The sequence below is a fragment of the Gadus morhua genome, chromosome 16 (genome assembly GCF_902167405.1).
Source record: "Gadus morhua chromosome 16, gadMor3.0, whole genome shotgun sequence".
NCBI lineage: Eukaryota > Metazoa > Chordata > Actinopteri > Gadiformes > Gadidae > Gadus > Gadus morhua.
Window position 1 is genome coordinate 497615 of NC_044063.1, and position 23580 is coordinate 521194.

Sequence of the window (23580 nt, forward strand, 5' to 3'; positions counted from 1 at the left end):
CTGACCGGGGCGGTCATAGGTAAGTTTGCACTCACCCAGGGAAAGTTTTAGCCTGGCTAACGCCAGGCCTCATCTCAATCTACATTGAGATGAGTTCTGGGAACCCCACATTCATTTGAGGCGTGGTTTACGATTGCCCGGAGCCGTTTATTGGGAGCTACGAATGTCATTCAAATGAGTCTGTACGTAGCTCATAGCCAATCGTATCAATTATACCAGATGACGAATGTAGAGCGACAGAAATTAGATGAGGAAGAAGACGATGGGTGTGTCGAATAGACGCCGTCCTCGTCTTGCCGTTTCTCCCCCCCTGTGATTGTTTCCCTCTCAGGTGAAATTCGGATCCATGGAATCCATGCTGCCAAGCAGCACGAAATGAAATCGTGCCCAAGGCAGCATGGGTATACCCAGGCTAGGAAGTTGTAGGTACATACTTCAAGTTCAACGCACCACGTAAAGACAGACATTAGGTTACGGGCTGACTACCCGTATAAGTAACGCCCTAGGTGCCCTAGGTCTAGCATGTAAGATCTGTGCATACCTTTTCTGGAACTAATGTTGGAAGAGGCAACAAAGTAACAAGGGGAACCCTTCTCCTTTAGGGGCTGGGAAACGGGGCGACACCTCAGCGTTTGATCTCTAATTCTGACCTCTTCTGTGTCCTGTCATTCACTTCTTCTCCTCCTTTCATCTCCTCTTCGCTTTCATCTCCAGGTTTCTTTGCAGGAGACCTCTTTAGTCTTGATTACTTTATTGAGATGATCACATGACCACTCATCATTTCTATGAAGGTTCTGGTGGGCTGGACTACAGACACCCAGAGCCGCGTTGTTAAGTGGCGGAGGCCCATGGAGCAGAAGGATGCAGTACAAACTGCCTGCTCTCTGCTGCGGCATTAGCACTCAGACTGGGGCAGGGGTGCCAAGCACAGACAGTGTATTAAATCATCAAGGTGGGAAGAAACATGTTAGCATATTTATTAGAGCTGTCAGTTAAACGCGTTATTAACGGCGTTAACGCAAACCAAATTTAACGGCGTTAAAAAAATTATCGCGCGATTAACGTAATTACTTTATAAAAAAAAAAAAATCTTTTTTTTTTTTTTTTTGCTCAAAACAAAGAAGCAGTAGCCTGACTGCTATGTTCAAATGACATTTGTTCAAAGCAGTCGTTTAATTGCACTATAGGCTCTTTTTTTGTATCGTCCTGTTTTGATCAGTGTATATGCCAATGTTGTTATCAATAAAAAATCATTTGCACAAGGCAAGCCGATGCACTTCACCATGTTGATAAGAGAATTAAAATGAGAAGAATTATGGGACGAAAAAATCAAGGGATATTTAGCATAGAAAAAGAATTTGCGATTAATCGCGATTAATTAGAGTTAACTATGACATTAATGCGATTAATCACGATTAAATATTTTAATCGCTTGACAGCTCTAATATTTATAGGTTGGCAATCCTCTTAAAATGGTCGGTGGGTAGGGTTAGGGTTAGGGAGTTGAGTATGCTGCCCACGCCCACCCCCCCGCCAGGGGAGGTGGGCTAACCCTAGACAATTTGTATTAGTGTGTCTCCCTCGTCTCACCCCCACATCCCTTCCTTTATCCTGTGTGTGTGTGTGTGTGTGTTGCTATACAGTTAAAGAGTTATGGGTTGAATATGTAGCCTATATGTTTTATTTGCCTTGTCCTGATTGTCAAGGTAGACTATCTTTCTGTAGTCATCCCCAAGGGCTCACTGACTGTCACTTAAAAACAAATGCCTATTGATTGTGTATTGGAACTTCAATCAACATTGCCACTCTTGAGTGGTTAGTTTGAGCTCTGAAACTAATCTGCTTGTTACACACCTTCACAGGTCAACTATGAAGGACAAACTGTGGTTCTGTTGTGTAACTCAAAGAACAAGGAACTGCGAACTGTAAAGGCCAATTTCCACTGGAATCGGCACGGAAGCGGCACGGTAGCGAATCGCTCGCCGAAAATAATAGAAACCATTAAAGTCAACGTAGGCTATTCCACTGGATACGGCACCGGCACGGCACGGAACCGTCCCCAAACCGGCACTTCGTTTACGATACTTGCCTCCTCTATTTCTGAAAGTTGCCGGTTCGCTGCCGTGTCTCAGAACACAACTACAGCCAATCAGTTTGCCTTTGCTCATGAATATTCATGAGCTCACATCGATCCCTATACAATTCACAGGGTATTGTCATATTATACAGTCTATCTATGGTATCAATAGCCAATCAGTGGCAAAGAATAAATGAAAGTCTGTGTCGATGCCTCGCAAGTCCAGTGTCGCGAGTGGACGTTGCCATGACATCTAGAAATCATAGGTCTAACGTATTTAATGGGTTATGTGTATGGTTGATTATAACTCGTGAATAATATTGTATTAATCATTCTAATTACAATTCATATAGGCTATTATAATTCGGCACGTCTTGAGCCACCAAGACGTAGTCTACCCGTTTTGAAAGCATAATCTATGAATATTCATGTATTTACACTTCCCCCCCGATTGATACTTCAGTCAGAAGTCATACCAAGTGAAATATGGATGATGAATTGTTGATCCTCGAGGTGGAAAAACACCATGTGGGTCTGTGTACTTTGCGGCCAATGGATTTTCGTTTTGAAATGAGAAAAACAAAATCGGGAAACGAGCTGTTTCCCGATTACCATATAGAGATAGGAAAACAAAAATCCGAAAATGACCCATTTTCCGAATTTTGTTTTGATAATAGAAAACGGAAAACGGTAAAACGACCAGTTATCTGATTTTCTTTGATGTGCTTAAAATGGACATCGGGAATTAAAATACTGCGTGGAAATCTTCTTTCTCAATTTTGCGAAGATTTTTGTGTTGTGACCCGGAAGCTATCAGTAGTTGGCGGTGTATTTAATTTGGAGCCAAGCTATCAGTAGTTGGCGGTGTATTTAATTTGGAGCCAGACATCCTTGAGACGCACCTCAAAATGGCATTGCACGAATATGCAGGTTTTATTTCAGAACACCGAAATAATGGAATGTCCTGTGGGGATATCGCCACTGCGTTATGCACCCAGTTTGGAACTACACGGGGGTTTTCCGAGAGGAATGTGCGGAGGTGGTGTGCTGAGCAGGGGCTTGTCAGGGACTTCTGCCCTGATAGTCAACTTGAAGTTGAAGTCGCTGAAGGTATTCTCGAGGTAGGTTTTTTTTTATCATCCACCTTTCACGATTACCGCTTTTGTTAAACATACAAAGGAATGCTATTCTTACATAAAAAGCTGACCACAGTTATATGCAAAGTCGGGCATCTGACTGGTGCTAATGCAATTTTTGGATTTAATTCATAAACACGTTGGTTGTTAATCAACAGAAAATATTTCTGTATTTTTAAAAAATGCACGTCTTAATCACATTATTATCAAATGTAACATTTAGTATAAAATTTACATTGAAACTAAGATGATTTATTATTTATAATTAAATATATATATTTAAGCAATATAGTAGGCTGCGAGTGGGGTAGGTAAGGGATATTCCCACGGGTGGTGTTCAGCCGTAGGTAACAGCAGGTAACAATATCCCTTACCTACCCCACTCGCACGAGTACTATATTTTGCTTTTATAAAACAATTTTATGTTCAACCAATTAACATTTCAACACGAAGTTATTGATTTAAAAAATGTTAATTTCACCATTGTTTCTCCGCAACAAAAAATAGTTCCAGTCAACGTCTTGGTTTGGAATTACAAGAACTAACAGTTATCATCAACGCGCTTTAGAATGTTACATCGCAGAGTGATTTATTATTAGCTGTGAAAGTCCGAGTTGGGATGTCCTGGGATATTCCAACTCATGGAACGTCTCTCGTCCAATCAGAAACAGCTTAATAACTCGATAGAACCCAATTGTTTTAAAATATGTATATATATTATGTGTGCTAAACATCAAACCTACCCCCCCCCCCCCCCCCCAGACTGGATTGTCTTTTGGTCGAAAAATGATGACTGGATATCTACCCGCAAAAGGGGTTAAAGCTTCTGAAAGCAGAGTGGGCAATGTGTTGAGAAGTATTCATCAACCCTACCACATTGCAAGACAGCAGGTAAGGTCAAATAGCATTGTGTTTTCTACATTTCAATAGAACATACGTGTTGAGATTCTAATCATACGAATGAAAATTATTGAGTTTTTATTATAATGTAATTCTTATATTTTAGGGTGCCCGGAATCTGAACCCCATACCCTACAATGCAGAATACATGGGTCACAAGCTGCATGTAGATCAGAATGAGAAGCTTGTTATGTTTGGAGTGACTCATGTTATGGCTATCGATGGTTTCAGCAAGAAGGTGGTCGGTCACTCCACCATGCCAATAAAGAACAACATCGTGATTTATGAGGAAGTGAACCGGTAAATTAACTTCACAGACTTTGTAAGGTGGAACCCAAAGTTGTCTCCTTAGGAGGACCCAGACTTGAACAAGTACATTAAAAAAGGTTAAAACCTAGATTTGTAATATGGAAATAATTAATTTGGAAAAAACAAAACTTTTTCCCTCTTCCAGTTTCTTAGTTCATTTTCCAGTTTTACTATTATTGATATCATTCCAATTTTGACCAAAAAATGTAATTGTCACTTTAGCTGGCCATGGCTAAGAGACTGATGCTGTTTATGTATATTTTATGTTTGTCGGTGATTTATCTTCAGGCCTGCTGTTCTTTCCTATGGACTATGGGACCAGGTCAGAGTTGACTGTGGGAAAGAATTCTATCTGGCTTTATTCATCCAGGAAAAACTGGCAGAACATCGACACAATACTCAAAGGCAGCCCTACCTTCAGACACCTTCTACAAGGGTAAAATAAATGTGTTGTTAAAAATGAATCCTGGTTTCTTGCCATTGAGGCGTATTTCTAATGAGGGCAGGCAGACTGACACTATCCTTATAACCTGCACAGAACCATGTGATAGAGAGAATGTGGTCGGAGGTGAATGCTCGAGTCAACTACCCTTTGAAGACAGCTCTGGTACAGCTGGTGGACCAGGAGGAACTGGACATGGAGGACAACACATCCAGGTATTGTGTGTCAAACCTGACATGCCAGCTGGCTAGGATTGGCATCACAAATGTCATACAGGCATGGAATGCACACAGGATCCCAGGTATGATTAATTTCATTTTACTGGCTGTATTACAGGCATAACTTGCTAATAAAGCAGTGTAAATTAATTTTGATGTTCTATTGTAGAGTTCAATCTGAAATGGATTCACAAATGTGTAGCTCAAATTGCAACACTGCAAATCCAGTACTTACTGTAGAGGGGCAGATTCAATTAGTAAAACATGTTATTCGTTAGAATCAAGTTTTTTGGACGTTGACCATGTTCTTGCTATTTTAGATGACTTCTACAGGTTTGGAGTTGAATGTAAATGAATACATGCTCAAAGCACAGACATTCATCTTTAATTTGAGGGCATTTACATTGGGTGAATTTTGTAGGAATGACCCCCATCTGAATGAAGCTTAGTCATTATTGTCAACTCCAATATGCTGTGAAAGACAACTAAAATAACAAGTCAAAACATCATGGGCAAAATGATTACCTCCCCACAAGTGTAACCCCTTTAATCTCACTACTCGCTTTACTGTCTTGCAGGAAGGGGAATACCAAACGAACTGGCTAAAGAAGGGTGTCCTGCAAAACTTTCTGAGGACCTTCTGCCAGTCGGTGCAGTTGCAGCTGACCTGTATCAGCAGGAAATGGGATCAGCCTTGAAAAGAGAATCCATTTTTGGAAGTGATCCTTTCCCCTCTGAAGAAGCCCAACAATGGACTGAAACTGAGTTTGGTTCTCTCTTTGATTTGCTATCCCTCTACCAAAATGTGGTTAACCATAACTATGGCCCTTTTAAAAATGCAGTGAGGTCTCTGATTGATATCACCTCAAGACATGTGCGACCTGTTACACAGTGACCTGCAATGGTCAATGAAGAAGCAGTATACCAAAAATAACATTTTATTACAACAATGATAAAGTGGAAGTTGTCTTTTTTTTCTTCTTTTTTTATTATTTTTTTTAAACGGTCACACACAATATAAACATTACAACAAACAACATCTTTCTGGTCATGTACCCATAATAACATCCAACAAACAAACTGAGGTAGTTCCAGTAATGTAAACATAACAAACAATAACAAACAATTATCTATCCAATTATTCTCTCCTTGAAAAGTGACAAGGCAGCAGAGAGACCCTTCACTTCATGTATTTTATTTTCAAAGTCTCCTGCCCTGCATTTCAAGCAGTGGTCTGATGTGACTAACCACAGCTCCACACAGGTACGACATCCAATTATCGATTTACAGCATGTGGCGAACATGGGATCTGCCATTACAGCTGCAAGGTTAAAAAAAGATATATTATAAATTGATGCAGAAAATAACATTTAATTGTTAGTTGCAATATAGAAGGAAATTAACTGTAAGCAATCAGAAGTGTGTTTTATCGCCGAGTGAATGTTGAAGATGGCGATGAACACCCGTGACAGCTGGTCAGCGCAGTGCTTGAGGGTGGCAGGCGGCTATGTTTTGTACTGTAGAATGACCTACTGTTACATATCTTACACGTACCTTTACACACAAGACATGCAAAGGCTTCCTTTAAGGGCTGCAAACCGACATTTGCCATGATCTCCTCCTTTTGAGACTTGGCCAGCTGAGACAGCTGGATGATTGAATTAGTGACCTCTTGGAGACTCCCGGCGGCTTGCTTCAGCTGGTCAACACGTCCAAGGACCTCCTGCAGGCTTGAATCTCCATCCCTTCGACTTAAATGTATGAACAGAAAAGAAAGGATTAAAGATTTTTTTCAAATGGTGCATATGAACAAATGTTTGAATATCTTTCTGAATATTTTATAAATCTTTATTTTACTCTGTAAAAGCGTCAACCTATGAGACATTGTTGTCATATAATTGAATCATAATGACTTCATTCATGATCATCACTCAAAAAAGCAGACCAAATTAAGTTCAAATAATAATTATTCTTCCACTCTACTTTCTTTTCTTTTTCCTTTCTTAACTTTTGCATTACACTGGTATTTCCTTCAGGAAGTTTTAGTTCATATATGAATTTGCCTACAGATCAAATGTTGTATTACCTTGTTTTAGCTCTTCTCCCATTCTGAAACTCCACAAAGTCACTTTCAGGCACAGCATATATTTTTCTTGAGTTCTGTTTCCAGAACTGGGAACCTAAGAAGTCAGAAAACATTAACTTCACTTCTGTTTTTAAAAGGGGTCATTGACTTTTTGGGGGTATTTCACACGGTTCCTTACGGTCTCCGAATAGGGTATGTAACATTGGTTGGGCTGTAAACAAACACGTGTTATTTATTTGAATGAAACACAGTCAGGGACATGAAATAACGTTAGCCACATTGCCAATAAACTAAACCATCACATCTACCGATAATAGAAACAGGGAGGATACGTTAGCAACAACATAATACTACAGCTTGCGGTTGTAATGAACAAAGGGTCAGAACAGCACCTTTCCAGCTACATCTTCTTAGCAAATCCTGCTTTACATACCTACCGGTTTTTAATTGTGAGATTTGCATATGAAAGAAGTGTCAATGGACTTTAAGGGTTCATTGTATGTACATTTTACCCACTGAACTGTCGTTAATCAACTGTGACAAGGTAAATTTGTTTTTTGCAATCAATGACTCCCTTAAAATCAACATTAAGGTTTATTAGAAACCACAAATTAGAAGCAAGTTTCTGATCATACAACTTACTTCTTGTGCCCTCAGAGTCCATTATTTCGTTTCCTTGGGTGTCCGTCAAGGTAATAGGCTCATCAGAGCCCGCGGCATCTTGAACTTTGGCCGAAATTCGTTCAACGCAGGCCTAAGCTTCCAAAAAGCGCACAACTACTGTCCTGGAAGGACTGAGTTTCTCATTAACAATTTCTGCCAGATAAATTGACCTGGGGATAAATCAGACCGTCTTAAAATCACACCTATGGGCCTAAAATGATATTTATATATTATAGGACGAGATTTTAGCAGCAGAGATCAGTTACATATTTAACAAGTAACCTTTGGAATGATCTTCCCTGGAACAAGCTAGCTCCACTAGCTCGTGGAGTTCCAGCTCGTGGTGGTGGTGGTGGTGTTTCAGTGGAAAAACCAGACGCAGAAAAAGATGTGGCAGAAGCAGAAGCCGGTGAGGGTCGGCGCATGAACCCAAAAGCAGGAGCACCAGCAGCGGGTGGAAGGTGCTCTGCATCGCCGTGGACCTCATAATGACTGCGATTAGTTAGATTAATTATTGAAAAATGGCCTGCTGGCTCTGGAAATATTGCCGTGTTGGAGTCGTCCGTGATATAAAGACTGCTGCAACTGACCTGTTTAATAGAATTAAATGAAAAATACCATAAAGGATTAAAAAACATTGTAATTAAATAGTACAAATACTAATGCTAATCCCGTGTTTCCATAACAAATATACATCACAGGTCAACATTCTTAAAACAATTCATATATATATTAGGGCTGTGAAATGATTAAAAAAAAGTGTGGATTAATCTGTGGATTAATCATGATTTATCACATATTACCGATTTTCTCTGTATATTAATCATGACAAAAGACGGATATATACATTTAACATGTTTTCTTTTTTCATTAATGAAAAACTTAAACAATGGTGCTGTAATTCAGCAGTTCTTTAATAATAATTATAATAATAATTAATTTTACTTGTAACGCACTCTTCAGAAGTTTGTTCAGAAGAATCTCAGAGCGCCAAGTCTTTAGCAGTTCTCTTTGCTTTTCCATATGGAACATTAATATATCGGGGCCTGCCCGTAATTCCGACGCCTCTTTGTTCCGACGTCTCAATGTTCCGAAATATTTCCCATTAGATCGACATGCCACTATTCCGACGGTTCAATGTTCCGAAAACGAAACCCATTGGTCCGAAGGTCCGTTAGTCCGACTTTTCGAAAAGGAGGCGCATTAGGCCGATGGTTCAATATGCCGAATAGGAAAAAGAGTTTTAAACCTTGCTCGCTCCCTCTCTCTCTCACTCTCACTCTGCGTGTGCATGTGTGTGTGTGTGTGTGTGTGTGTGTGTGTGTGTGTGTGTGTGTGTGTGTTCGTGCCCGTGTTGAGAATTAGACCTCCGCTCTCTGTCCATGGTGCTGCAACAACGTGTCGAAATGAAGTGAAGCGTTGTCTTTTTGCCCTCCAAAATTCATCGTGAACGTGATATGTAGGCCTAGGTTGTATTTTGGAGACAGAGAGAGAGTGAGAGTGAGATTGAGAGAGAGAGAGGGAGAGGGAGCGAGCGAGGTATAAAACTATTTTTCCTATTCGGCATATTGAACCGTCGGCCTAATGCGCCTCCTTTTCGAAAAGTCGGACTAACGGACCTTCGGACCAATGGGTTTCGTTTTCGGAACATTGAACCATCGGAATAGTGACATGTCGATCTAATGGGAAATATTTCGGAACATTGAGACGTCGGAACAATGAGGCGTCGGAATTACGGCTTTTTAGCTATTGTTTGGTTGAATACAAATGTTTCTTATCTTTTCAAATCAAACAGAAATGATTTGGGCTTCTTAGCCATTGTTTTAGTGGATGGTTGAAAATGTCTCTTTATTGTCAAACAACCATTGACCACACCATGACACAATCTAGTCTTCCTTTCGCCAGCTGGTGTGGCAAACTACCTTGTTCACATTCCCTGACAGTAAAGCTGACGGCTTCTTTAGCACCATGTGTCCTGTGACTGACAAGTGACAACAACGTCTTTCACACGGCATCGTGGATGAAGGAGTGGCTAGATATTTGCGAGCCCTGGCAGTTAGATATTTAGCGAACTATGCTAACTAATCAATCTAGTTGAGAGAACATCCCTAAACAGTTATGTCATGTCAACTAGTATTATTACCACTACTAGTACATCACTAGTCTCTCCAACAAATGAGTTAATGTTAAAATCAAAATGTTAATGTTACCGTTTGTAAAATTGCATGTGGGAAGTCAAAAAACTATTTTGCGCTCAAAAAATAGCCGCGGCTATGCTAACATTAACTCATTCTACCTGTCGTAGAATGACATGCCACCAAGCTAAGGCGCTGTGAACTGTGTGAGCATTTTTTTTGCAATGGATAAAAGTGTCAATTATAAGTTGAAAAGTAACATCACCTGAAAAATCCTGCAAATTTTGTCTGCAGACATGTCCTCTTGCTTCATAGTCAGCCGTTTGGGTCCGCGAAACAATATGAAGCCCTCCATTTCCATTCCATGTTTAATTACATGTAACGGTTAAGCTTGTGAGAGCAACTTCCGGGTCACAACACAAAATCTTCGCAAAATTGAGAAAGAAGATTTCCACGCAGTATTTTAATTCCCGATGTCCATGTTTAAGCACATCTAAGAAAATCAGATAACTGGTCGTTTTACCGTTTTCCGTTTTCTATTCTCAAAACAAAATTCGGGAAAATGGGTCATTTTCGGATTTTTGTTTTCCTATCTCTATATGGTAATCGGGAAACAGCTCGTTTCCCGATTTTGGTTTTCTCATTTCAAAACGAAAATCCATTGGCCGCAAAGTACACGGACCCTCCTGTATGACACTTCTTATCATTTTTACAAAGACAACACAAAGAGGGAAAGAGCATGGATCACAATCGATGGAGTGATGAAAGTGGACGGTGAGTAATCTTGTAATTTATCAACACTTCCAACTTTCATATAGGCTAACTAGCGACTAGCACTATACATTTATAGCTCAGCTAAGATAGGCTGACCAGACGTCCCGGTACCCGATTTTGAGTTGAGTGTCCCGAGTTTCCACCAACCACTATGAAATGTCCCCTGTTGTCCGAGATTATATAGCCAACGTGGTGTTATCATAGCCCGATCATTAACTAAAAACCACATAGAAAGATTAAAGTATCCAGCAGCATATGATTTCAACAATGTGTGAGGTCATAGCATACGCAACAAGGATGGTCGCAGTGGAATGCTGACGTAAGACCAGCGGAGGAGCGCTTGGCGGGGATGTTCATGCATTTCAGAAGCAGGGAGATTCCGTGCAAAAATGTAATGATAGAAAAATATTTGATTTATTTGGCACAGATAGGGAACAAAAAGAAAGTAAAACAAGGTCAATATACAACATATAAAAAAATGCCGCAGTGTGTAATACATTCTCTCTTTAGATACAGGTTAGGGAACAAGGACACTGATAAATGTTAATTGTAAATGTACATTTATATGTAAAGAATATTTAAAAAACAACAGTGGACCAAAGTGCTGAACAAAACAAAAACATGATATTACACCATCCTGTCCTGCCAATAGACGCTGCCCTCTGGAGAACTGAAAAATGTGCAGAACCCCTCCCTCACTTGGTGAGCCTCTTTTGACGCCCTTTTCCCTCCCATGTTTGGAACTGCGGGCATATTTCTCCCCTGCTGCTCTGACTCATTGATGTACCTCTGATTGTCTGTGGGGTTCAGCAAAAAGTTATGCAGGATGCAAGCAGCAATCACTACATTGTCAACCTTTTTTGGGTGCAAGTTGATTTTACGGTGGAATATCCGCCATCTAGCAGCCAGGATGCCAAAAGCGTTCTCCACCGTCCTCCTTGCCCTGGACAGTCTATAATTGTAAATTTTCTTGGGATGGGTCAAATTCTGCCCAGGGTAGGGTCTCATGAGGTATGGCTTCAGTGGGAATGCTGCGTCACCAACCATGACGAATGGTACATCGCCCAACTGAGCCGCTCCAGGCAGAGAGACACTAGGTGGCACATGAAGTGTTTTGCTTTCCATTACCCTTCCTAAATCGGAATTGGCATATACCCCGCCATCACTTGTGCGTCCAAAATCCCCCACTTGAATCACCCTAAACCGGCAGTAGGCATCCACTAGTGCAAAGAGTACTATTGAAAAATATTTCTTATAATTGAAATACTGACTACCAGAGAGTGGTGGTGCTTGAATTGTGACGTGTTTCCCGTCAATTGCCCCGATGCAGTTAGGAAATTGTGTTTTCCTCCAATAGCCCTCTGCAACCTCTTCCCACATTTGTTGTGTTGGCCTGGGCAGAAATTGATCCATCATCACTTTGACAATGGCAGCACACACCATATGTACAGAGTTGGCCACAGTTGTGTGCCCTAATCTGTAGCTGAATGCCAGGCTGATCAGCGAGTCGCCAGAAGCAAGGTACCTAGAAGTAAAAGCAAAGGTTAATAATTACAGTTTATTCATATGCTATTCTTCTGTTTTTCAGCTGGAGTTTCTAAGCTGAGATGGGCAATTTTGCATGAGTCATTCGTGAAGAGCTGTAAGAAAAACACGCCAAGTGGATCAGCTGGTGGGACTCAAAGGGAATGGAAATATGCAGAGATCATGTCTTTCCTCCTGCCTCACTTACAAAAGAGAAGGTTTGTTTCAACATTTCAGCATGTATATTTCAATCACAGTACTTCAATCGTGACTAACATAATTGCACTGGTTAATGCATAGGTGGACAGATGCTCCATGCATACAGTTATAAACGTTCCCTGTGTATGTTTCCAATAGCCCTTAGCCTAGAGTAATTATATTTCTTTCTGTTGTTTGTCCTCATATCCTTTAGCTCTAAAAGCAACTTGAGTGACAAAGAAAGAAATAGTGAAGAGACAGAGGCATGGGATACCCAGCAAACATCTGAGGCTGGATGCAGCAAAGACGTTCCTCAGCAACAGCAGACCACTGGAGAGGGGATTCAGTTTAGACGTCACAATAAGAGGCAGAACAACACTGATGTTCAAGAGCAGCTTCTATCATTTCTGCAGGAGCCATACAAGCCACCAGAAGATGAACTTGATGAATGTCATCACTTTGCTTTAAGCCTGGTCCCAATTCTGTACAGGCTTGACACTGACAGGAGGCAACAAGCGAAGATCCTTTTTTTACAAACATTGCATAACCTAGAAAAAGGCAACACACTACAGCCCAATTTGATTCCTCCACAACATTGGCAACAAGCACCACCACCAACACCATTCAACACCTCAAGCTTTAGACAATTTCCAAATCCCCAAGAGCCGTACCCCAACATGTCCAAAGACCCTTACTACCAAGAGCTGTAGTCGTTTTTTTTTTACATGTTGTAATATGGCAATTTAGTAATTTAGTTTGTTTTTGTTATATGTTTTTTTTGTTCAATCAATTCTACTATTGATTGTTGATGTAAAATGAGTTCATATATTGAATGGGTTCATTCCAGGTTCTTTGATTTGTTTTATATTAAACAATTTAAATTATTTAATTCAATGAACGACTTCTTGTCTCTCACTGTCCATAATAAGGCCCACTTTGAACTTGCAATTGCCAGTCACTTAAACTGCACACTGTTGGCAAATAGAGCATTCTCTTGAAGTAGCCACACAACCTACTGATTTTAGTATTTACAGCTAGCACTACCAAGAAAGGTCAGTAGGTGGCAATTACAATCGATCTAACTCAGGGCCACAGATGTGGCTACGGGAGAGAGACTTAATTTGCAAGGGAGGACATCAGCAAAAGTTAAACTTCACTAAATGACTAAATATTTAAGGAAGAAACCCTTGAGTTAATAATGCATTGACATGATTTCATATTGCAGACTTAACCAGAGCAAGTCCCTACAGGCATATCATTAAACACATCACTAGTGGCCTTTCGGTAATCTTTGTGGTTGGACACACCATGTATGTCGCAGATCACACCGTGTGGGTATTTAGTGGAGGTCTGAAAAGTATAGCTTACCTCAGTCCAACAGCCAGTCGCTGTTTGGGCTCAATGGCAGCTCTGTAATTTGTTGACTGCCTGGTCAGTTCAGGACCAATTGTGGACAGAAGCTCTTCCATTTGCACTACACTCATTCGAAAGTATTGATGGTGGCGTTGGCTGTCCAGCCGCAACTCCGCTACAAGGTGATGAAAATCCCCTTGTTCTCTCCTCCTCTGATTTATGGGATGTACCCAATAGCGACTTCTCCTCATCCTCTGCTGTTCAAGGAGAAGTAGACACGCTACTCTCCTTCTGTTAACTGGCACTGCATCAAATATGAAATCGCACAAAATAATAGGTTAGATAATGTTTTAAAGACTTGTACAGGATCCTGACAACATATAAATTCCAACAATAAAATATTGTCAGAAAAGGATGGTAGGTTTGGTTATAGCCCATACAGGTGTTGTGCCGAAAATGTAATACCCGTCAAATAGCACCCAATCTCCGCGTGAACGCGCTTTCGCTTATTTCGTCTGTGCTATTACGTATTTTAGTCCCCTCGTAGTTCATTATCGTGTACGTTGCTCATCTTGTGACGATATGATATAAACACTGCTATATCCATATTCGGAACAACACCGGGATAAAATGGAAGTCATGATTGTGTTGCCTAGGTTACTTTATAACTACAGCTAGCTCATGGCTAACATTTATTCAATAAAATTCTCTACGAACAAGTGAAGGCTATAGTCTTGAAAACAATAGCCTATATCACAATTAAAATAGATGAAACGTGATAACTGAGCTTTTTTACTTACCCATGGTCGATCGATGGAAAATGATGAGATGATTAGAGAAGAAATGAAATTCTGCGTCAATTTCTCCTCTATTCTCTAGTCGCAATATTGTCGCGAGCTGACCGAGACGTTGCTTAATCATGACTTAAGGCATAAATCATACCGTATTTAATGGGTTATAATATTGACGCATAGATAATATGTAGGGTTTGAATATAACTCGTGAATAATATTGTATGAATAATTATTATAATTATGCACGTCTTGAGCCATAGTCGGAACGTGTCCGTGTCCAGTGGGGATTGCAGTACGGACCACAGCCGCTTCGCTGCCGTGCCGCTTCCGTGCCGATTCCAGTGGAAATTGGCCTTTAGTCACTGTTTCTCTTTATGCTGGGAAGCGTTGAGGTAGTTTGTTTGGATGAATATCAAGAGTTGATGCTCAAGGCTGCCGTTCTGGAGGTGTTCAGGAGATGCTATGTGCTTATATTCTGCAACAAACAAATTTCTCCTTCGGGGGATTAATAAAGTTGTATCTTATCTTATCTTATCTTATCTTAACAGTCTGTCATAATATCAGGTGCATGAACTGGAATATCCTCAAAGATGTCCACTGAGAAACTCTGAGGGCAAGAGAGGGCTTCTTGGGAGGATCCAAAACACAGTCCACAGAATGCTTCCCTCTGAGCCAGCAGGGGATCATCTGTCCTGCTGCTCAGAGGGTATGATGGGGAATCCTGCTCTTCAAGACCTACAACTTCACCACTGGGTTGTCCTTCTGAACGGAACACCTTCTGTTCTCCACTTAGCCCAAGTCCTGTCCCTGACCTCAGGCTTATCAAAGCAACAGCTGGCATCTATGAAGGCTTCTTCATCCAAGAAACGACTCCACTGCTAGGGTGTGACTTCAGGAGATACCCTACACCTGGACGCAACTGAAGAATGGTGTGCATCATTTGAATCTCTGGCGCTGATTGTAATATGGCGGGCGGGCATTGCAAATACTTTAAAGGAAACTCAAACGCACTGGGTTGGACCTGGCATAGGGTACACCATGGCTCAGTGTGGTCAGGGTTGGACCTGGTATAGGCTTCTCCGTGTGAGGGGTATCAGGGTCTCGACCTATCATTGGGCGCCATGTGAACATTGCCAAGGTTTGACCTGGCATTGGGTTCTACATGTGGCTATGGTTGGACCTGGTATAGGGTTATACATAGGTCAGTGTGGCTGTGGTTGGACCTGGTAAAGGGTTCTACATGTGGCCAGGGATGGACCTGGTATAGGGTTCTACATGTGGCTATGGTTGGACCTGGTATAGGGTTCTACATGTGGCCATGGTTGGACCTGGTATAGGGTTCTACATGTGGCTATGGTTGGACCTGGTATAGGGTTCTACATGTGGCCATCGTTGGACCTGGTATAGGGTTCTACATGTGGCCATGGTTGGACCTGGTATAGGGTTCTACATGTGGCCATGGTTGGACCTGGGATAGGGTGATACACGTGGCTATGGTTGGACCTGGTATAGGGTTCTACATGTGGCTATGGTTGGACCTGGTATAGGGTTATACATGGGTCAGTGTGGCTGTGGTTGGACCTGGTAAAGGGTTCTACATGTGGCCAGGGATGGACCTGGTATAGGGTTCTACATGTGGCTATGGTTGGACCTGGTATAGGGTTCTACATGTGGCTATGGTTGGACCTGGTATAGGGTTATACATGGGTCAGTGTGGCTGTGGATGGACCTGGTATAGGGTTCTACATGTGGCTATGGTTGGACCTGGTATAGGGTTATACATGTGGCCATGGTTGGACCTGGTATAGGGTTCTACATGTGGCCAAGGTTGGACCTGGTATAGGGTTATACATGTGGCCAGGGATGGACCTGGTATAGGGTTCTACATGTGGCTATGGTTGGACCTGGTATAGGGTTATACATGGGTCAGTGTGGCTGTGGTTGGACCTGGTAAAGGGTTCTACATGTGGCCATGGTTGGACCTGGGATAGGGTGATACACGTGGCTATGGTTGGACCTTGTATAGGGTTCTACATGTGGCTATGGTTGGACCTGGTATAGGGTTCTACATGCGACCATGGTTGGACCTGGTATAGGGTTCTACATGTGGCCATGGTTGGACCTGGTATAGGGTTCTACATGTGGCCATGGTTGGACCTGGTCTAGGGTTCTACATGTGGCCATGGTTGGACCTGGTATAGGGTTCTACATGTGGCCATGGTTGGACCTGGTATAGGCTTATACATGTGGCCATGGTTGGACCTGGTATAGGTACTGAGAGAGGGTGCGCCGAGAGGATGGTCGCACTGACAATGGCTCCGCATGCACTACGCAGCTTTATGTTTATAATTGTTTTTATTGTTAGTTTTTTTGTACGTACTGCACTGTCGCTCATTCAGTATGATCGACTGGCACTTTTGGAAATTCGTTCGTCACTTAAAACAGAGTTTTTCTCAACTTACCGGAGTGCTTGCTGTGACTCCTTTGTCTTACCGCCGGTATGCCTACCAATACGCCGACGGAAGAGAAAGAAGAGAGGCAAGCGAGCCGGCATCCTGTGCAGATCTCGGACGAGATACTGCAACCCACCGCTTCCAAGCATTCTACTAGCGAATGTGCAATCTTTGGACAATAAACTGGACGAGCTACACGCACGGATTGAATTCCAGCGGGACACTGCAAACTGTTGTGTACTGGCGTTTACCGAGACCTGGCTGGATCCTATGGTGCCTGACTCTGCCGTCACTCCGACCGGCTTCTCCATCTACGGGCAGGACAGGACTTCCGAGTCAGGTAAAAGAAGGGGAGGAGGGGTATGCTTGATGGTTAACTCTCGCTGGGGCTCGGATGTTGCTGCACTTTCAGCACACTGCTCACCAGACCTGGAGCTGTTATCGATTAAAGTTCGCCCCTTCTACCTCCCATGGGAATTCAGCTCCGTTATTGTCACAGCAGTATACATTCCACCGCAGGCGGACAAAACGTGCGCGTTAGAGGAACTTTACAGAGTAATTAATGGACTTGAGGATGCTCACCCTGAGGCGGTTTCTATTGTTGTTGGAGACTTCAATAGGACCAATATGAAGAAAGTTTTACCGAAGTACTATCAACACATAAACTTTCCTACCCGGGGTGATCAGATTCTTGACCATTGCTACTCACAGATTCGAAAGTGTTACAAACCCCTCCCCCGCCCCGCTTTCGGAAAATCGGATCACACCTCCATTATGCTTATCCCTACCTACAGACAGCGCCTAAAACAGGAAAAACCGGTTTCTAGGGCAGTTCAACGCTGGAGTGCTGAAGCCATTAGCACTCTGCAGGACTGCTTTGACACAACAGATTGGTAGATGTTCTTTGTTGCAGCTGATGGGGACATCAATGAATACACAGACTCTGTCTCCTCATACATCTCCAAATGCATTGATGATGTCGTACCTAGGGTCAGTGTTAGGACCTTCCCAAACCAAAAGCCCTGGGTAAATGGTAATGTCCGTGCTAAGCTCAAAGCACGGTCCTCTGCCTTTAACTCTGGTGACCAGGAGGCTTTGGGGAAGTCCAGATGTGACCTGCGGACGGCCATCAGAGATGCAAAGAGAGAATACAGGGACAAGCTGGAGTCCACCTACCTCAGCTCTGACCCCCGACGCCTGTGGGGTGGCCTGCGACACATCACTGGCTATAAAGGGAGAAATAGCAGTGATGATCAGCCTGCCGCCTCTCTCCCTGACGACCTCAACACCTTTTACGGAAGGTTTGAGGCAACCAACCCCCTTCCTTCAGCAAGACTGGCCGAGGACCAGGACGACTACACTCTGTCCCTGACCGTGGCTGACGTGAGGCGAGAGCTCCAAAGGGTGAACCCCCGGAAGTCATCGGGGCCCGATGGAGTCCCAGGCCGCGTCCTCAGGGGGTGCGCTGACCAGCTTGCGGAGGTATTCACCTCCATATTCAACTTATCACTGCATCTGTCTGAAGTCCCCACCTGCTTCAAACAGGCCACCATCATCCCCATACCAAAGAAAACATCAGTAACCTGCTTGAATGACTACCGCCCGGTAGCACTGACCTCCACAATTATGAAGTGCTTTGAGCAGCTGGTCAGAACCCACATCTGCTCTACCCTTCCCAACACCCTGGACCCCTTTCAGTTTGCATACCGTCCAAACCGATCAACAGACGATGCCATTGCCCTAGCTACACATGCCACCCTCTCCCACCTGGAAAAGTGCAACACATATGTGAGGATGCTGTTTGTGGACTACAGCTCAGCATTCAACACTATTGTGCCTGCCAAGCTCGTCCCGAAGCTCAGGGGCCTGGGTCTTAAAACACCCCTGTGCAACTGGATCCTGGACTTCCTGACGAGCAGACCCCAGGTGGTGAGAATGGGCAACCACACCTCCTCCTCACTGACCCTGAGTACCGGGGCCCCCCAGGGCTGCGTACTCAGTCCCCTCCTGTACTCCCTGTACACGCATGACTGTCTGGCAGACGACACTACCATCCTGGGTCTCATCTCTAACAACGATGAGACCGCCTATAGAGATGAGGTAAGGGTCTTGGCAGAATGGTGCCAAGACAACAACCTGTCTCTCAACGTCTGCAAAACCAAGGAAATGATTGTGGATTTCAGGAAGCTGCAGAGGAGAGAGTCTCCAACTTCAAATTCCTCGGTGTGTACATCAAGGATGACCTAACCTGGTCCATGCAGGCAGGCTCAGCAGTCAAAACTGCACAGAAGCGGCTATACTTCTTGAGGAGACTCAAGAAGTTTGGCATGTCTTCAAAAACTTTAACAAACTTTTACAGATGCACCATTGAGAGCATCCTCTCAGGCTGCATCACTGCCTGGTATGGTAGCTGCTCCGCTGCCGACCGCAAGGCCCTGCAGAGGGTGGTGAAGACAGCGGAGCGTATCACCGGCAGCCATCTCCCCTCCGTGCAAGGCATCTACAACAGTAGATGCCTGAGGAAAGCAAAAAAGATTCTAAAGGACAACAGCCACCCAGGCTATGGACTGTTCTCATTGCTGCCGTCTGGTAGACGCTACCGGAGCATCCGAACACGGACTACCAGACTCACAAATAGCTTTTTCCCCCTGGCTGTAAGGCTTCTGAATCAGAAACACTGAACCTCTGAACAGTTGCCACCTCCACCTACTCCCTGCTCCCCCACTCATACAATTCACTTCAGAGATATATTTGCACAATTTTAAAAACTTTTAACTTATCCTTAGCATTTCTTTTTAACTTATTCTCTATTCACACTTAAACTGCTGCTAGCCCTTCTACTGTACTCTAATTGTGGAATGTTAATGTTAAATGTTATATTGTTATAATGTCATAGTGCTACAGAGATATGTGTTGTTTTTTAAATTGAGAGATTTAAAAAACTTGGTTTATTGTCATATTGTTTTAGAGTTTTATGTTATTTTTGTTATATGTGTGACGTCTACTGCGTAGATGAATGATGCTTGCCAAGTCGTAAGAATTTTGCTGTGCTGAAGCAATTTGGTACATGCAACAATAAACACACTTTGACTTTGACTTTGACTTTGTTATACATGGGTCAGTGTGGCCAGGGTTTGAGCTGATATAGGTTTCTACATGTGACAAAGTTAGGATTTAAACTGGTATTGAGTAAAACATCCTCTTTAAACTGCTCTTCAGCTGAAGAAGTAAAGAAACCCTCACTGGTGCTTCAAGATATATGGAGGCGAACGTTGACTTATGCTCCTCGGTGACCTTGGTTGCATTTTTGTTGCCAAGAAGAGGGATGTCTGGGTGTTGATGCAGTCCACTACTTAGTTATTGTAATGTAAAGTCACTGAAATAAAAACCAACAGCAGCAAACTACTAGATAACCTCAAGGTAAGTCTGTTGGATGTGTTTACAATGAGAAGATCGAAGGACTACAGCTGGTTATTTTCCGTATTGCTGGTTTGGATCCTACTAGGATGTCAGGATTCATGCAGAGGATGGTAGTTAGTAGTTAAAAAATTGAAGTTTGTGAAACTTTAATGCTGGAGATATACTGCAGGATAATTTAGGCTAAAATGGTCACTTGATGTGGTTAGTTTATGGTGGGAATTGATTTGAGTTGGCTGAGGGGTGATGCACCTGGCTGTATGTTCAGGATTGGATTTGGGGAACCACGTGGCAGTAGTTTTTATTATCTTCACAACAATGTTATTACTTTACAACAGGGATGGGCAACTGGCGGCCCGCGGGCCGCATACGGCCCGCATCCTCACTCAGTCAGGCCTGCACATAATTAAAAAAAGAAAAAAAAAAAAAATTGATTGAGTTACAGAAAACTCGGTCAAGAAAGATGAGAAGAATTCATAGAATTCAAAGGCAAACCCATGCGTCTAGTTTGCTTAGAAACGATATCAGTCATTAGAGATTTCCACTTAAGTCGTCACTACAACTACTACAACTGTAATGAATATCATGCTTGTTGGGTTTGAGTTCATTGAGTGTTGCACTCAATGTTGGGCCACTGTTTTTCAGTTTTGTGACATCATTGAATAGTAATAATAATAATAAATGAAATTTATATAGCGCTTAATATGATGATGATGATGTATGTGAGCCCTTTGCACTGATAAAAATACTACCAATTCATGTGGCTGTTTGAGCATGGAAAACATGAAATGAATGTATGTTGGTTCAATTAAAATACCGTACATAGATTATGTTTCTGGAAGATTTTTTAGTTAGTGGCCATCCTCAAAATGCACCAGAATACAGGAAATCATATCTACCGAATACAAAATTGTGTAGCTTCTCTCAGCTCACGTTTAGTTGAAGTGTGCAGTCATGTGGCCCTCTGATGGTTATGATGAAAAATGTGGCCCTCTTTATCATGAAAGTTGCCCATCCCTGCTTTACAACAATGGCCAACTGTCATTGTTTACCTACATATTGCGGTACTTTAGGAAGAGCTTTCTTAAAGCCTAACTGACAAACAAATCAACAGAATTTGCATTTTTCTGCAAATTTACATAAACCTAAAACTAAGTTCTAACTGCGGAAAAATTTCGCACTTTGGCAATAGATTCAGCGATCAGGCTGCAAATAATTTCCAAGCGGCTGCAAATTGGCATTTCCACCCTGGAGTGTCAATGGCTCCTACATTCACACAGCACCTGACCATGGCTTGAGTATCATTTTAATATTCTATTTACTTTTGATGATGCCAGTCTTCTTTGGTACAAACCTTATGTTCATTCTAAATATCAAGGAAGTGATTTATTGTCACAGAAGTTGAACCATTTTAATTGCTAATGTATATATTTTGAAACCATACTTTGTGTCATGGTCCGCCCATGGTTTTCACATTCACCTGCCTGCCACCCTGATCTCCCCTAATTAACCCAACCACCTTCACCTGTGCTCCCTCTATATAAATCCTCTCTCTCCACTCTTGCCCCTTTTACACGAAGTGAAAACGCAGATATTTCCACACGGTTTGGCCTCTCATTTACACGAAAACGCAGTTTTTGTCACAGAAAACGATCATTTCTAAAAACTCCGGCCAAAGTGGAGTTTTCTGAAAACGCCGGTTACGTGTTGTCGTGTCAACGGGGGGAAACGGGGTTTTAGGTTCTGAAGCGTCACATTATGCGCCAGGAAATGCTTAACGTCATATGAGCGCCCTATGTTTACAGTTTGTTTGTTACGGGAAGACGCTCGTGTTATTCGTTGTTGTTGATTCTGCTTATTGTGATTGGTTTGCATGGCTTTAATTTCGCTCGACGGCGTATTTATGCGTTTTGATGTAAACGACAACTATTTTGAAAACCATGTGTGCACAATGTTATTTTTGAAAACGGAGGGGGGGAAATATTCGTTTCTATTAATACCCTGCTACGTATAAACGTGGCCTCAGTCTCTGCCAGATCGTCTCTTGTTACTCAGAGCTTTCCCTTAACTCCAGAACTGTTTCTACAAAGCTGATCCTGCCTGTTCCCGATCCCTCGCCTGTCTGACCACCCGCCCACCGACGGAACCCCAAGTCTACCTGATTGCCTGCCCGTCCCCGAACTCTTGCCTGCCCCCGTTTACTCTGCCTGCCCGATCCTGATCATCTGTGCCAACAATAAACCTTTGGACCGCCCTGTTACCATTGTCAGTCTGTGCACTTGGGTCCTGCCTTACCCCCCCCCCCCCCCGTTACACTTTGTGTTAGTTCCCATCCAAAAATAGAGCTTCAGTTAAAATGTAGTTTGTCTGAAGGTGTCTGCTACCACACCCAGCGCTATACCTCCCAGCTCTATACCGCCTTGCTAAAGTGACGACAAGGCTTTTGTGGGAAAGCCTCCAGTCTCTGGTCCATTGTAGTGTTGCCCAGCGATAATGGATTGAATTTATCAAAGACGCTTTACAGTGAAGGGGGGACCTCACTAACCACCACCAGTGTGTAGCACCCACTTGGGTGATGCACGGCAGCCAATCTGCGCCAGAACGCTCACCACACACACCAGCTTGAGGTGGTGAGTGAGTGAGTGAGGGAATTAATGAGTCAGCCAATTATACAGGAGGATGATTATTGGGCCAGATGAATGAGTGTGTTGGCACCATGAGGTCTTGTCTTGGATGTTTCTTATGACAGTAGGGCAGACTCAAGCTGCCTTGATCCTGCCCAATGCCCAATATGTCAGGGAGGACAAGAGGCTAATGCTGGCCACCAGAGGGTAAACATCACAAAGAGTATCTTTAAAATCTCAAAGCACTGAAGTTCTTTAGCTCTGGAGACCAGTTATTGTACTGGGATTTTTTTTTATTATTAATTATGTGATCAGAGTAAATTCTTGGATATTGACTGCACCTTTTACAATGAACCAACAATGCAAATAGTTTACAGGTTTTGCGTCCCAAGTTTTGTTATGGCCCTTTCTACCAGATGTTGGAACAAACTGCTGTGGGGTTTTACCGGACCAGGGGTCGGTGGTGCCGGGCTGACG

The 23580-nt window shown here is 42.8% G+C and overlaps 1 long non-coding RNA gene across 1 annotated transcript; it reads left to right on the forward strand.

The window, feature by feature from the left end:
* The first annotated feature begins 3973 nt into the window (after positions 1-3973).
* LOC115560785 (uncharacterized) lies at positions 3974-7180 on the forward strand. The gene is made up of 4 exons (XR_003979842.1): positions 3974-4104; positions 4220-4858; positions 4961-5165; positions 5661-7180. It is a non-coding gene; the product is annotated as an uncharacterized LOC115560785 (long non-coding RNA).
* The last annotated feature ends 16400 nt before the right edge of the window (positions 7181-23580 follow it).